Source organism: Otolemur garnettii, unplaced genomic scaffold, assembly GCF_000181295.1.
Source record: "Otolemur garnettii isolate 467f Iridium unplaced genomic scaffold, OtoGar3 scaffold00031, whole genome shotgun sequence".
Taxonomy (NCBI): Eukaryota; Metazoa; Chordata; class Mammalia; order Primates; family Galagidae; genus Otolemur; species Otolemur garnettii.
In genome coordinates, this window is record NW_003852426.1 from 2,044,123 (window position 1) to 2,060,919 (window position 16,797).

At 44.4% G+C, this 16,797-nt stretch overlaps 2 pseudogenes; one reads left to right on the forward strand and one right to left on the reverse strand.

Moving 5' to 3' along the window:
- LOC100955318 overlaps positions 1-16,797 on the forward strand; it is a 315,223-nt pseudogene that overhangs the window by 174,821 nt on the left and 123,605 nt on the right.
- LOC100959426 lies at positions 14,158-14,895 on the reverse strand (annotated as a pseudogene).

Genomic DNA, 16,797 nt, shown 5'->3' on the forward strand with positions numbered 1-16,797 from the left:
ATTTTTTTTTTTTTTTTGAGACAGAGCCTCAAGCTTTCTCCCTGAGTAGAGTGCCGTGGCATCACAGCTCACAGCAATCTCCAATTCCTGGGCTCAAGTGATTCTCCTGTCTCTGCCTCCCAAGTAGCTAGGACCACAGGTGCCCACCACAATGCCTGGCTATTTTTTGGTTGCAGCCATTGTTGTTTGGTGGGCCCGGGCTGGATTCGAACCCACCAGCTCAGGTGTGTGTGGCTGGCACCTTAGCCACTTGAGCCACAGGCACCAAGCCCTACAACATTCTTGAACTTAAATTTCTCCTTTTCAAAATAACCATTTTATTTTAGAAAAAAATTCACCATGCAAGATACTTTTTCATACAACATTATTTTCTTTCTATTTAACCGTTTTTATAAACAGGTTAATAAAATGTGTCACCAGTTTTTATATCTTAAGTTTTTATATTCATAAGTTTTTTATATATTGCTCTTCAACTTATTGACTCCATTCAGCCTTCGTTCATTTTCTAAATTATAACTTCGGAAATAGATAACATTATTTTTTCTTAATAAAGAGCATATTTTATGTCCTCACAATTTTTGCAAATGAACACTTCCTGTGTATTTTGGGGAGCTCACTTTATATATAGTATCACAACATTAACCAGAAACTTTAACTCCCAGGGATGTAAACCTTAGTGAAACACTAGGAAGCAAGATATCTTTGTGTATTGTAATATATATAGATCCGTGCCTTGGAAATGGAAAGCATTTTATAATTTTTAGGCATGTGCTATCACTAAGGCTCTATAATAATGCCTCAAGGGGTGGAGACAATGAACACTTAGAGTGGACTGGGGGTTGTCAAAGGCCTTTTTAGATATCATGAAACAGATCAAAGAAAACTCTTTTATCCTTTCATGCATGTGAGGCAAGGAATGAGTTGAAGAGTGTTAACTCAGGACCTAGAAAATATTAAGATATTCACTGCTTATTTCTCAGAGCAATTGGATGTTGTCACAAGGGATGAGCTTCTTGCTTTTAGTCTGCTATAGGCACTGTGACCTGCTTCAAGAAGCAGAGACATTAGACCAGCCCAACACAGTGCACACCCTCTACTGAGTGCTCCCCTGCTGGAACAGAAAGGGAGATATTAGCTACCTTCTGGGAGGCTCAGCAGACTTCAGGCCATCCCTTTAGTCCACCCAAGTGCAACATTGAGAGTGGTCTCTACTTTTAATCCCACCATCGTACTTCCTCAAATGCCATCTGCACCTGGTATGACAGTTCACTAATGATTGCACAAATTTATTTCATCCAGCCAGGTCTGACAGACAAATCCCTGGAAAGCCCATTCTAGAGATGTTTCCTGATGGAAGCAGTTTTATGAGTTAGGGAGGATGGAGGCCTGGGTACGCAGTAGCACTCCATCCACAGACATTACAGGACAAACACTCCCCCCGGAACCTTAGCACAGAAGGCAGAACTCACAGCCTTTGTCAGGGGACCCCAGGTACAGTAAAGGAGGGTGGGTGACCATGCACACAGAATCCAGGTTGCTTTTTCTGTTTTTCATGCTCATGGGGCCATCTGGAAAGAATGGGGACTTCCAACCTCCTGTTTTAAGGAAATAGAACATGCTAAAGAAATCCTACCCTTGCTCGATGCATTTTAGCTCCCAAGGAAGAATCTATGGTGCATTGCCCTGGACATCCGCAGACACACTTTGCTAGCAAAGAGCAATCATTGGGCAGATCAGTCCACAAATAAAGCAGTAGGAAAAAGGTGCCCAACACTTTACTGATGCCCTTGCTGCCTGAAGTACATCTCGGCCCTGAACCTAACTGGGGATTTGACCCCAACCACATGACTCAGGGTGGGTGGATACACAATGAGACAATAACAGCTCTGGTACCCAAATGTCTTGTGGTTGATTCTGTCAAACATATTCATGATTGTCCCCTTTATGGCAGGAATGCTACCCTACAAGCGATGCAGAAATATACTTATTGGTCCACATACAAAAAGACCATTTAGGAGGTTAGAGAAAAGTATGTCCTCTGTGTTCAGAATAACCCTAAAACTAGCCCTCTTCCCCTAGCACAAGGAGTTCAGGCCAGGGGTGAAGGGCCCACAGTGGACTGACAAACTGATTTCACTAGGATGCCGAGGGCAGCAGGAAATTTCAAGTATCCATGTGTGTTTATGGATACCTTCAAGAACTAGGTTCAGGCCTCTCTTTGCTGGAAAGAAAGAGCTTCTGAAGCCATGAAGGCCTTAATAAAAGAAGTCATTGCTCAGGTTGGAGTACTTGTTTGCATGCAGGATGCCTTTGTGGCCGAGGTCATGTAGGACGTTTCGCAACTCTGTAGTATGACTTGGAACCTCCATACACTTAGAGACCACGGTCCACAGGAAACACTGAAATGGTGAATTATACTATAGACAATATCTTTTTCTAAGACTTGCAAAGAATCTAATCCCTGGGATAAGGCACTGCCTATTGCCCTACTCAGAGTAAGAATGGACCCCAGAAGCAGACTCAAGTTGTGCCCTTTTGAAATTCTGTATGGGAGACCCTTCCTGTGCTCTAGCTCTAGACTACAGGATCCCAACAGCTCACTCATCAGAGTCAGATGCCAGTAGACGTATACAGTCCACAGGCCTGACGCTAACTGCTATTCATGAGTTTGCTTCCCAGCAGTCTGTGGTTCCCAGTGGATGTTCCCTTACATTGCATCCTTCCTGAAGGCTGGGTGCTGCTTAGGACTTGGAGAAATCAATATCCTGAGGACAACCTGAAGCCCCAGTGGAAGGGGCCCTATGAAGTCTTGCTGGTGACCCAGTCCTCAGGCTCTCAGAACTCAAGCACTAGATTCATCATAGTCAGGGGAAGCCATCCCTGCTGACTCCAAGCCCAGTAAGAAAATTGGGAGAGATACTGGGTTCTCATGAGTGGATAAGTGAGCCTCTGACACATTTTAAATATATCATCAAGAAAAACCCTAGAGAAGCAGTTTATCTTCTTGACAGAATTTAAATGAAATATCTACTCGGAGATGGCGGCCAAGTAACAGCTTCTTTGCAACTGGGCGCGGTGAGATTGGGGAGAGTAGACTCCAGGCATCTCTGGCTTGTGGGCTCTGCCCAGAAACATCCATTTGGGGACACAGGAAGACAGCAAGAGACTTCTGGACCCCAGGAGGAGGACAAAAGCAGTGGAAAACTGGCAAGTGGTTGCAAGTTTGTTCCATCTGAGGGCGTGGCTACCACAACAGTAATTACAACAGCAGCAAGATTGCAAAGAGGAAACACCTTCTCTGTGGGCTGTTCTGTTTTGTTTTGGACTTAGGCACTCAGTTGAACCACCTTGGGAGAACTGGGGGGAGAGTGCAGACGACTTTGAATGGTGTCTAGGGCCCTGGACTGAGCTGTTGAGATGGAATGAAGCTGCTATTGTTTGGTTGTGGGCCTGGGGCAGCCATTGTGGGAGATCTGCCACTGCAGGCTCTGCCCTCAGGGTTGCAAAGCCAGGCTAGGGCTGGGAGAACTTGGGCAAATGATTTAGTAACTGAACAGCGCCAAAGGCCAGGACTGAGGTGCTGAGGAAGACTGGAGATTTCAGTGTTTGGCAGTAGCAGGCTGCCTTGCAGCCTTGGCCCTCAGGGGCATAGGGTGAGACCAGTTTTGGCACACTGGATAAACAGGCAGCTACTTTAGGAGGATCTCAGCAACAAGTGCTTTCCTGGGAAAGCTTCTGCTTAGCCAAGTTGAATGGTTTAAAGTGTCTTTTAAGCAGGCTCAGGAGAGATTTAGGTTCTCAACCACAGCTGTATCAGCATTGTGATTAACATCGCATACCCCAGAAGATCACCTCTTACCCAGACAATATTCAGCAAGATTTATATACTGCTTTGTATTTGGTTTGGGTTGGAGGGGTTTTTTCCTTTTTTTTTTTTTTTTAACATTTTCCCTTTATATTTTCCTTTTTTTTCTTTCTTTTCTTTCTTAATTTTTCTAGTTTAAATATAATTTTCTATTGTTGCCTTCTTGAATAATAAGAACTTCATTTTTGCTAATGTTTTGGCCCCTATTATTTGCTTTTTCCCTCAATTTTATCCCATAAGGTTTTCTGTTTGTTTTGGTTTAAATTATAGTATTTTTTGTCTTTCCTCTCTATTTGGTGGAGGTGGAGTACTGTGTGAACAATCTGGCAGAGCTGCTGACCTCAAGAGAACCACCTAACCCAGCACCCTCAGAGGTTAGGGCTGTATAAGATTGGGTCAAAGTACCCTACTGTACACCTTTATTACCCCATCTCCCTCTTTCTGTGCCTCTCTTACTTTTGTCAATATTCCCCTTTACTCACCCTCTCTCCTTTCTCTTTTTTCTTTTTTTTAAATCTTTTTTTCCTTCTTGCTCTTCAATCTTCTCATCCTTTTGGTTCTGTACCAAAAGCACTCATCCAAACCTTAAGCCAGAGGCACAGTAACTTAAAGCACAAGAGGAAGTGAAAGGAAAATTAGGGCAAGGAAACAGATAAAAGAAAATACTCATGAGGAAGAATCAGCAGAAAAGTCCTGGCAACATGAAAAACCAGCAACCCCCTCCCCAAGGGACCATGAGGTAGGTACTACAGAGGATTCCACCTGCAAAGAAATGTTAGAAATGACAGAAGGAGAATTTAAAATACAGATGATGGAAACAATGAAGGAAATTGCTGAGAAAGTGGAAAATAACCAAAATGAACTCCAAAAACAAAATCAAATAAGAGATGAAAGATATGAAGAATATAGGAAGGATATAGCAGAGCTGAAGGAATTGGAGCAGTCAATTAGGGCATTTAAAGATGCACTGGAAAGTATCAACAACAGATTAGACCATGCAGAAGAAAGAATCTCAGAGGTAGAGGACAAAGCTCTTGTGATAACTCAGATAGTTAAAGAGGCAGAAAAGAAGAGAGAGAAAGAAGAAGGTTCATTGACAGGATTATGGGACTTTATGAAGTGTTCAAACATATGAGTTAGAGGTATCCCAGAAGAGGAAGAATAATGCCCCAGAGGAATGGAAGCCATACTAAAGAATATTATAAATGAAAATTTCCCAAATATCACCAAAGATTCTGACACATTCCTTTCAGATGGATATCGGACCCCCTGTTGTTTTGTGTCCTAGGATATGATCAATTCTGGAGAATGTTCCATGGGCCAATGAGAAGAATTTATATTCTTTAGCTTTAGGATGGAGTGTTTTACATGGATCTATCAAGCACTGTTGTTCTAGGGTTTCTTTTAAATCCCTTATATCTTTGTTTAATTTCTGTTTAGAGGATATGTCCAGCTCTATAAGAGGAGAGTTAAAGTCCCCTATGATTATGGTGTTATAGGATATCATATTGCTCAGACTAATTAAAGTCTGTTTCAAGAATCTGGGAGCATTTAAGTTAGGTGCATAAATGCCTGGAATTGAAATGTCTTCTTATTGTATTTTTCCCTTTAGCAATATGAAGTGACCGTCTTTGTCTTTTTTGACTTTAGTCGCTTTAAATCCACATGTATCTGAAAATAAGACTGCAACCCCTCTTTTCTTCTGAATTCCATTTGCCTGATAAATTGTCTTCCAACCCTTAACTCTGAGTTTTAATTTGTCTAGTGATGCCAGGTGTGTTTCCTACAGACAGCAAATGGACGGCTTGTGTTTTTTAATCCAATCAGCCAATCTATGCTTCTTCAGTGGGGAATTCGAGCCATTGACATTTTTTGAGATAACTGATAAACGTGGTAGCGTTCTATTCATCTTATTTTGTGAGAGTCCATTGCTTAGTATTATTTTTTGCATCATTGTGGAAGTTAGGTTCTGTCCTTTAATTTCTGAGTTCTTACTTTGCTGTTGATCCATTGTGATGGTCACTGGGTAGAACAGGTTGAAGTAATTCCTGTAGAGCTGGTCTTGTTGTGGCAAATTTCCTCAATGTTTGTATATCAGTAGAATAGAATCAGTAGAAGATTTGATTTCTCCATCAATTTTAAAGCTTATCTTAGTGGGATATAGAATTCTGGGCTGGAAATTGTTCTGTTTAAATAGATTAAAGGTAGATGACCATTGTCTTCTGGCTTGAAAAGTTTCATTAACGAAGTCTGCAGTGACCCTGATGGATTTGCCCCTGTAGGTCAATTGGCGCTTATATCTGGCAGCTTGCCAAATCTTTTCTTTTGTCTTGACTTTGGACAGGTTCATCACAATGTGTCTTGACGAAACTCCATTAGAGTTGAGGTGCAAACTAATATGTTCCTTTTGGAAAGATTTTTGGAGAACACTTAGGGATCTAAAAATAGACCTGCCATTCGATCCTATGATCCCTTTACTAGGTATATAACCAGAAGACCAAAAATCACATTATAACAAAGATATTTGTAACAGAATGTTTATTGCAGCCCAATTCATAATTGCTAAGTCATGGAAGAAGCCTAAGTGTCCAGTGACCTATGAATGGATTAATAAATTGTGATATATGTACACCATGGAATATTATGCCACCTTAAAGAAAGATGGAGACTTTACCTCTTACATGTTTACATGGATGATGCTGGAACATATTCTTCTTAGCAAACTATCTCAAGAATGGAAGAAAATGTATCCAATGTACTCAGCCCTACTATGAAACCAATAATACCTTTCATATGAAAACTGTAATCCAATTATAGCCCAAGAATATGGGGAAAGGGAAGAGGAAGGGGAGGGGAGGATAAGTGAAGGGAGGGTAATTGGTGGTGCATCTTATAAGGGTACATGTGAAATTTACTAAATGTAGAATATCAATGTCTTAAAACAATAACTAAGAAAATGCCATGAAGGCTATGTTTACCAGTTTGATGAAAGCATTTCAAATTGTATGAAGGCCATTGTACCCCATGAATGCATTAATGTACACAGTTATGATTTAATTTAAAAAAATAAAGAAGGAACAGAAAATACAGTGAAGGTTATGTTAACCAGTTTGATGAAAAAATTTCAACTTGTATATAAAACCAGCACATTGTACCCCATGATTGCCTTAATGTACACAGCTATGATTTAATAAAAAAAAAAAAAAAAGAATTTGTACTGGAGGGATCCCCTCAATCCCACCCTATACCACCATCCCCCCACAGCTCTAGGCTTAGTCCCAAATCTCAGCTCCCAGTGCCTATACCCCTAACCCTAGTACAGACTTCAGAGCTCCCCTTACTCTACCTTCCCCTCAGCAGCACAGTCCACAGAATCCTTGAACGGGAATCGCTGCATCTGATACATCAGACCACACTTCCTTAGCCCTTGTTCTAAGGATGGTTCTGGGCAGTTCCTTGTCAGGCGCTCCTGTCTGGAGCCTCACAAATCCCCAAGGAGGAGACATGGGTGTCAAGGTGTGGGGACACTGTCAGTCTCCAGTATAAGTGTACACAGTGTTAGACTGTGCATGAGTGTAACTGTGGGTGTGTATGTACATGTGTGTGAGTGCTGGCCTCTCTCTGCCCAGTGTGAACTGGGGTTGGGCAGTGGGAGTATCACCCCGGCTTCCCTTGCTTTCCAAAGTTGCACCTCATAGCACCCTAGGTAATTGATCATTGAGGTTCATGGGTATTAAAAAGAAGAGAAAAAAGACTGAGATCATGCAGTGTGGGGAGAGGACTATCACCACCCCGCTCTCTGAACCTCTCCCTATGGGTTTGCACTGGAATGTGAGGTGCAGAATGGCCCCCAGTGCTGCTAGGGGGAGGGCACAGTGCAGCACGTGACCCAAGGCCCTGAACCAGAGACGGTCTTCTCACAGCTGGCTTGTTGGAATGTGCAGCCCAAACCCAGTGTAAATGCTGCCAAAGACTAACTACCTGGATCAAATACTCAGCGTGTGCTGAGAGAAGAGCTGAGATCTCAGAGGGGATCCAGGAGGGCAGAGCTGGGTGGGTCCAGGGAGCAGCCAGGAGGATTCCAAACCACAACCTTCCACACGACTTCCTCCCTCATGGGTCTGTTGCCCACCAGCAGAGACAGTGCCCCAAGGGCAAATCCTGGGGTGATGTCTCCTTTCTGTGCCCTCCTTAGGGGTGGGGGCTCTCAAGGGGTACAGTCCCTGGGCGTCAGCATTGGCTGACCATGGCCTGAGGGAGATCATCACTCCAATACCAACTTCCCCCCACTCCCCAGAGGGCTGGGGGCTGGGCTACTCGCTGCATGGCTCCACTGCTGCATCCTGGGAGGAGGGACTATCCTCAGGACACCCCAAGTAAAGTCCAACTGCCAAACTGAGGGGGTGCCTAACAGGCCATGCTCCCAAATGATCAGTAGTTGTGGATAGACAGTGATGTCTGCTACCAACTCCAGGGACCCCCACATGAGCCAAGAGACTGGGTGACCCACAGATACCTGGACGGACTGATCAGGATTATCTTAAGGAAGCCAGACACCTCAAGAAGGAAAGAGTGAAAGGACAATGGACATCGAGACTTCCAAGGCCCCTAATTGGCTGAGAGCACAGGGAAGGGCATGTGCTTGGCAGAAACAAGGGGGAAAGAAGATCTCACTGAAGGTGACGCATATCTGGCACAGGGAAGAGAAAAGATCCACAGAATCAGGATTACAGATGTCTGGGCAGGGGATGAGATAACACCGCCCTTCCAGATTTCCCACTGACCATGCGGGCTCAGCCCTACAGCGTTCTTGATTCTGGAGCCACTTGCCAGGTGTGAGTGCCCTGAGGCTGCTGTCAGATGGGTATTTGGTCAGGGAGACACTCCTTGAAATGGCAATGCGAGTATCCCAAGGTGCACTGAGAGAGGCAGAAACCTCCCCTGGAGCAGAGGGGGGAGGGTTTATACTGATATTTTTAATAAGTACAGTCCATGAAAGGGGGGTCAGGATGTCCTCATCATGGCTCCCTAACTGCCCTCATCCATTTGCCTCTTCTTTATATAAAGGAAGCCCCCCCAAAACAGGAGAGCCCCTGGGGCATGATGCTGAAGCCCACAGTGATGCCTTTCACTCCCTTTCCTGTCCCCTTCCTGGGATCACGGCACCACTGAGATAACAAGGCTCTGTTGTAAAGCACCAGCATGAGAGGGGAGCTGCCAACCTCACCCCACCCTTAATAATGGGACTGGGAAGAGAGGGCTTGAGACCCAGCACAGCTCCAGCAGAGACAGAAGGATGAAGTCCAGGAAGGGGAACAGCCATGGAGGGGTCTGCCAAAGGCAGCAGACTTTATCACAGGTGTGGGCACCCGATCAGGCTGTCTGTGGTGGGTATTCTAGCTCTCCATAAACTCTTCTGCTATGAACTATCAGCAGATCAGCAGCAGTAATTCAGGGTTTTTATTCCGTAACCATAGTTCCTCTCCCTAACCCATGAAACACCCTGGGCTGCCCCTCACTGAGGCACAGAGGCTGCAGGTTCCCCACACTGCTCCTTTCCTTGTCACTTCCAGCTCAGAGATCACAACAGCTTCCTGTTATAGTTCCTGAAGCTCTTTCCTGCCAGGCCCCGACTGATCACAGCATGTTCATCAAGAACCGCTAAGACAGGCCGGACGTGGTGGCTCACATCTGTAATCTTAGCACTCTGGGAGGCCTACACGGGTAGATTGTCTGAAGTCAGAAGTTCAAGATCAGCTTGAGCAAGAGCAAGACCCCATCTCTAAAAATACCTGGATATTGTGGCAGGTACCTGTAGTCCCAGCAAGTTTGAGGTTACTGTGAGCTATGAAAAAAAAGGAAAGAAAGAACAGTTAGGACAGGAGAGTGATCCACAGCCATCCCTCCTGAGGTCTGAATTCACTAATTCTTCCAGCCAGTAACTCCTGGGAATTATTGTTGACCCATGGCTTCCCTAGATGAGAAAGTAAACTGTGTTCTTTGGATGGTTGAACTAAAATTTACACTTGCTGTCTCAAGAAGATTTAGAACCCGTTACAGGAAAGCAGCACCACACAGAAATTCCATATCCAAGTGGATGAAAAATTTAAGGAAACAGGTTCTGTCAATGATAAGCCATGGTCTGGTAGGCTGCATGGATTATCGTGCATGACTAACTTTGTCACCTGTTCAATGAAAAACTTAGCAACGATAATGCCTTTCTGAGTAATTTCATGTTCTCTGATGAAGCAACATTCCACATTAGTGGCAAAGTCAACAGGCATAATTGCTGTATTTGGGAAACTGGAAATAAGTCTGTTGAACATGAAAGAGATTTTCCCAAAAGTTAACATGCGGTGCGCTTTAGGGAAAAAAAGTCATAGGACCATTCTTTTTTGAACGGTGTATGGTTACTGGTGATAGCTATTTAGAAATGCTGAAAAATTAGTTTATTCCTCAGCTTAAACAATTAGGACTGATAGAGAATACAGTGTTCCAACCAGACGGTGCTCCTTGTCACTTTGCACGTGAGACAGTTTCTACATGAGAAACTCCCCAACAGACGGATTGGCAGAGCTGGACCACACTCTTGGCCTCCACATTCTCCAGATTTGGCTCCATTGGTTTTCTCTTTATGCAGACATGTGAAAAATAATGTTTATTCAACCAAACCTCAATCTTCAGAAGATTTGTCAGCTAAGATAACTGATGTAATTGCTCCTATTACTGAAAATCAGCTTGAAAATGTTTTCTGAGAACTGCACAATCGGATTACCATTTCTATTAGTAATAATGTTGGACATGTTGAAAATTAATAAGAACAATAAAAAACAAAGAAGAGGAGCTGTATTTCACTGTTGGGCATTGAAAATTAATACTTAATTTTGCATCATTTGATTTGCAAAGAATTGATAAACTTAGAGCAGGGAGGGTTTGAATCTTTTTGAATCTTTGGCACATGGGCTGTATATGATACCCATGAATTGAATTTAAAGTGATATTAAAAAACAAAACCACGTGTTAAACAATTTTTATCTGTTTGTATATCTTACTATAGATTATGTAAGAGTAACATCTAAATAAAATTACACTTTTAACCCTAAAAAAAAAAGAAAGAAAACCGCCCTTTAAACGCAGACGTCTGGTAAGACAATGGACTCACATAGAAATTGGTTACGAGTTCAGATTTTTATGTCACCCATCACACATGGCAGACTAGACCTTATGCCCAATTCTAGAGAGGGCTGGATGTTGTTATTTATGTTGAGATAATATGGTCAGTGCCTGCGAAGTCATGACACTGAGATTGCTTAGCTTCCCCCTAATTATTAAAGAGTGATGTTTGGGTTTTGATTTTGTCTAGTGTATGTGTCTGTAATTTGCCTCACAAAACTGTAATGTTTTATGAATTGAAAATAAAGATTACAGTATTAAAGAAAAAAAAGAAGAAGAATTGCTAAGACTCTACATATTACGTCACGGAACTAACATAATCTCTTCCCTATGCTAATTCCAAAACTTGGCTTACCACAAAAAATGTGGAAACAAAGAGGAATATTCTAAAACAAAGCAGGAGAGAGGGCAAAGGGGGGAACAGCCAACTTGGGACATCTGAGGCTCTGCCATGTGGAGAGGCTGCCCTGGGCCTTTACAGAGACACAGCACCGCCAGACCCCAAGGATCTCAGCCCTCCTACAAAGTAGTACTCATGGAAAGCCCTGATGAGAGGGATCGAATCTAAATATAAAAATACACACAAAGGAGAGGAACTGAGGCCAGGATTGACCTGCCATGCTCAGCCCTTGACCTCCATGGGTTTGGAGAATGGCTCAGCCTGGAGGTGTGTGAGGCTCTGACCTGGAGCAGCACCTGCCACCTAAAGAACAGGGACAAGTCCCAGCACCAGGAGGGACCCAGACAAATAGGCAGGAACTTTACTGAGCACAGTGAGGCTGCTCCCCACTCAGCACCTGCCTCCTCCCCCTGCCCTTCCCCCCTCCGCCCTTCCACCGTCTGCCCAGCACATACTCAGACTCCAAGGAGAGACTCTAACCTCCATCTTTTCTGAATACTTGATAGTATTTTACCGCTTGTTCAAGGAAAGGAAATGAGAACAATAACTAATGGAGCAGGATGGCTACAGGGTGAGTAAGGAACAAGGGAAACACTGTAACATTTTCATGCTGAGAAAAGGCAGGTTGACCCAGGGAAGGGCACCTGCAGCCTGGATGTTGGGTATATTGGAGGAGGTTCTGGGGGATCCTGGAGTGCACCCCTCTCCCCACACCCTCCCACACATTCTGCAGGAAAGAGAAAGAGACAGACTCACCAGCTGAGCAGCTGTGGGGAAAGAAGTCAGGCGACACAGACGAGAGAACAATTACTGTCTCACTGGTCCACACAGGCAGCTCTCAAGCTGTGGAGAAAATGACAATGACCAGATTCAGCCCAGCCACTGTCTGTCTTGGTACCTTGAGCATCATAGACAGCCCATTCCCATCCCCCCACCCCCAAATCTCAAAGGCCACTGCACCACAAGCTGCCTCCTATTGCCTCCCCCTTGCTGGCATCAGGCCCCAGCATCATATTTTAAGATGTGAGCAGCGCATCAGTCTCAGGGACCCTGTCACTCCTGGAGAATCACAGTAAAGAGGCCCAGGCAAAGCCCCCAGGAGGAGACGGTATTAAGAGCAGGATCACAGACAGGAGAGGCACGGGATGGGCTTCCCCAGCCACTCTTTCCATGCTGGTACTTACAGAGTAGACCCTTCCTGAGTTCTAGTGAGGAGAAAAGACCACGTGAGGGGCCATGTGGGAGAGGGGCCCCAGGGGTCTTGAATACCTTCTCAGTATGCTACTCAGTTGAGATTGGGGAGTTAAGCCCAGGACACAGGAGAGAAGGAAGAGACAGTATGGGACCTTCTGGTCACTCTCCTATATGTCTGTTTGCAGCAAGGGTCTCCCTTCAGTGTCTAGGACACCCAGGAACAATGTCCTGAATGTTGCCACCTTGCTGTTCTCACCCGTGAACGAGACTATGCCCCTTCCTCCTCCAGTACAGACAACTGGGAGGATCAGTCCACACACACCTAGTCCCTACATGTTAATTAATTCTGTCTGATTGTTCGATTTAATATTTAATTGGACTTGCAAGAAATGAATAAAGTGGAAGGATAATGTCTTCAAACCTGATTTCATTACTTTATAACAAAACTGTGCGGTGATTTCAGGGTTGAAAATTGCACAAACTCAAAGGATGAGAGGATTCTGAAATAACAAGTAAACTAAGATTAAGAAACTTTTTTTTAAATCAAAACCTAAAGGGCTAATATTTTTAATAAAGGTAATCCAATATAAGACTCAGGTTCTGGGTGCCCTGGGTACCTAATCTCCACTGTTTAGAATCCTCATGGAAGATCAGGGCACATGGAGTCCAGAGATGGTCACGACACCTAAAATTCCCTGGTGATGAGGACCTTCCCTGGACCCTGGGGCTCAGGGGAAATAGCAGAGCTGAGTCACTGGGTCTCCAGCCTCCGACCTCTATGGTCACCTGCACTTTCTTGGCCTTCCTGCTGGTTCCCAGCAGCCTCCTCTCTTCCCTTAACCTCGTCTGATCCAGGGCAAATGGCCACTTGACCAGGCAGTGGACTTTGTGCCAGTCTGCCTGTCTCTTTATCCTCAACTCCACTAAGAATACAGAGAAGTGACACTGCAGCGGAATCCCTAAAGGTCAGATGGAGCAAAGCCATATTTCCAGCCCCTTCCACACCTGAGGATGTCTTCTGGCTCATCACAGCCCCAAGGAGCAGAGCAGCGAGCAGCGCTCAGCCAGCAGAGGGGTAACTCCATTCTCATAAGGACGCACAAGAGACTCTTGGTTCTGAGTGGCTCATGCAGACTGTGAACTCCCGCTCCTTTCTCTCACAGAGCCTCCTAACACATTTCCGATCTCTGCTTCTCATTTCATACTCTGTGGCTCGTGGAGTGAAGGTGATGAGAAGCGTCTCCATACCGTCCTCCCACGTTGCATCTATGTATATAAGTTATAGACATGGATATTTTTCTTAGAAGTTATCATTTATTGACATAATATTTAATCATGGTGGGGACGGTGCCTGTGGCTCAAAGGAGTAGGGCGCTGGCCCCGTATGCCAGAGATGGCGGGTTCAAACCCAGCCCTGGCCAAAAAAAAGTGCAAAAAAAAAAAAAATTAATTCTGGGATAGATGGATATTATTTCCCATTTTGTTTTTCTTTGAAGATATGATCTTATTTGTTACTCAAAAAATCTTATTTTTGACGGGATTCGGACTTAGATGTAGAAGCTCTCACAGAGGACAGTCTCTTCACAATCTGTTTCTGGAGCTTTCCTTTGGCCTCCTTCATTCTCTTGGCCAAAAGTTTAGCATATTCAGCAGCCTCTTCCTTATTTTTCTTAGTCCTCTGTTTCTTCACAGCAGTACACCACCAGCGTTTATGTTGCAGGACACGGAGAGTTACAGGACACTGACGGTCCTCGGTTTCTCGTCTTGTTTGTTTAAGGGGCTTTCCCACAACGTATCAGTGAACATCATCATCTTTGGACAGACTGAAAACTTTGCAGATTCCGCCAGCTCTTTTGGGCCCCAGACATTAAGATACTGTAGCATCAATCAGTCCAGGGATATCCTTCTCTCCTTTTTTCTACAATAACCAAGGTGAGAATGCTCAGATTGGCATCCACAGTGCCACCCTGCCCAGACTTACGCTCCCTTTCTCCAGTTCTCCGGGGTCTATAACAGGAAAGCCCCTTACTCAGCAGCAGTCAGACCCAGTCATGGGTCAAGACACCCTGCTTCTTGGGAAAACTTGTTTTTCCACCACTTACTAGGACCACATAACCCTCCCATTCTTCACCCAGCGCATCAGCAGCAACTTCTGTGGCCACGCGCTTCTCATAGAAAGTCGGAAGGTTTCGTTCATCGTCCACTTCAATGAGTTTCTGGCAGCCAGTGGCTGGGAAGGAAATCCTCAGCTTCATCCTGAGGTATCTGATCACCTCCAAGGCACAGAAAAGAGCCTCCATTTTGTTTTCAGTCACTCTAAGTTAACACACTTAAGTAGCCAATACTGTGGAATTTCTCTCTTGGTATGTACCATTCGCCCAGCCAGGCCAGACACCGTCCACCCTGTGCCTTTCTGCACTGCTGCTGGATTCACTGTTTCAAGCTGCGCTGCTGTGGCCCCTGCAATATCCAGTGGTAGCAAAACACTGTGGACATTCTAGTCTCTGCAGAGGTTGGGCTTCTAGACTGCCAGGCGAGGATGGAAGGATGGACTGGAAGTTCCAAATGGCGGGGAAAATATTTGTTCAACTTTCATGCTGGGCAGAAGAATACCCAGGCCCACAGCAGGGTCTCTCTGGAGAAGGAGTCCCAGACTCCAGTGACTCTCTCCCGTGGGGTGAGACGGGAGGTCTTCAGTTCCCTGCTCACTTGGAGAGAGCACACAAAAAGCCACTCTCTTGGGAAAGGGGATGAACCCACGTCCTCTTTGCGATGACTTCTGTACCTGAAGTTTGCTTCCTTGGAGTGACAGCTTGCCTCAGCAGGGATGACATGCAATTATCAATCTTCTCTCTCAGCTCAGCTCCTGACCTTCAGCTTTATTGGGATCTTTCTAGCCATTATCTCTCCCTCTGGACAGGAGCTTCTGTTGAAAGCTGGCTCCACTCTTTAAGATTTTTGAATTGAACAACAAGCCCTTTAGGAGACAATCAAATGGAACGGTTCCAGGGAAATCTTGGTCAAACGGTTAGGTAGCTACCTAGATGTGAGTGGAGCAGACAAAGGTCTGTGGTTTGGCTGTTTGGGACTCATTTTCTCTTTATTCCCTCCAAGTTAACATACTTAAGTAGCCAGTCCTCTGGAGATTCTCTCTTGCTATGTAACATTGTCATATAGAATTGTAGACTGTACTTGGTTTCCAGCAATTGCTGACTTGCTAATTTGGAGCTCCCCTCCCATTTAGTACAACTGGAAAAACAACAGAAAAAGACTTATTTGAAAATCTGGTTGGAGGTATGGATGGTCTAACCAAGCAGTGCAGATTCACTAGGCCAGAAAGCAGGAGAAAGCAGAAGACCAGAAGACCAAGTTGTGGACCAGACACAGTGACACATGCCTCCCTGGCCAGAGGCTGACTTCCAGGATTCAGAGCCCAATACTTAGAAGGTCTCATGGTCTCTCCATGGAATACTATGCAGACATTAAGAAAGATGGAGACTTTACCTCCTTCATGTTTACATGGATGGAGCTAGAAAATATTCTTCTTAGCAAAGTATCCCAAGAATGGAAGAAAAAGTATCCAATGTACTCAGCCCTACTATGAAACTAATTTATAGCTTTCATAGGAAAGCTATAACCCAATTTTAGCCCAGGAATATGGGAAGAGAGGAGAGGAAGAGGAGAGGAAGGGAGAGTAGGGTGAGGGTGGGTGGAGGGAGGGTGATTGATGGGAGCACGCCTATAGTTCATCCTATAAATGAACTTAACACAATAACTAATATACAATATAAATATAAATGTCTTAGCACAATAACTAAGAAAAAGACATGAAGGCTATGTTAACCAGTTGGATGAAAGTATTTCAAATTGTATACAGAAACAGTACACTGTACACCACGATAGTATTAATGTACACTGCTATGGTTTAATAAAAAAAAATAAATAATAAAAAAAATTTAAAGTTAAAAAAAAACCAGAATCCAAAAAAATTAAAAAATCCAGAATCTGCTCCTTTGGGCAGGGCCAAGAGCCTAACACTAGAGAATCCCAGCTTAGAGTTTGCTGTGTCTTTCATGCTAGAGAAAGCCCAACACACATTAGAGCACACACCCACGCAACTTTATCCAAGGCACCTCCCAGTGTTCTTTTCATTACCTTTAATTAC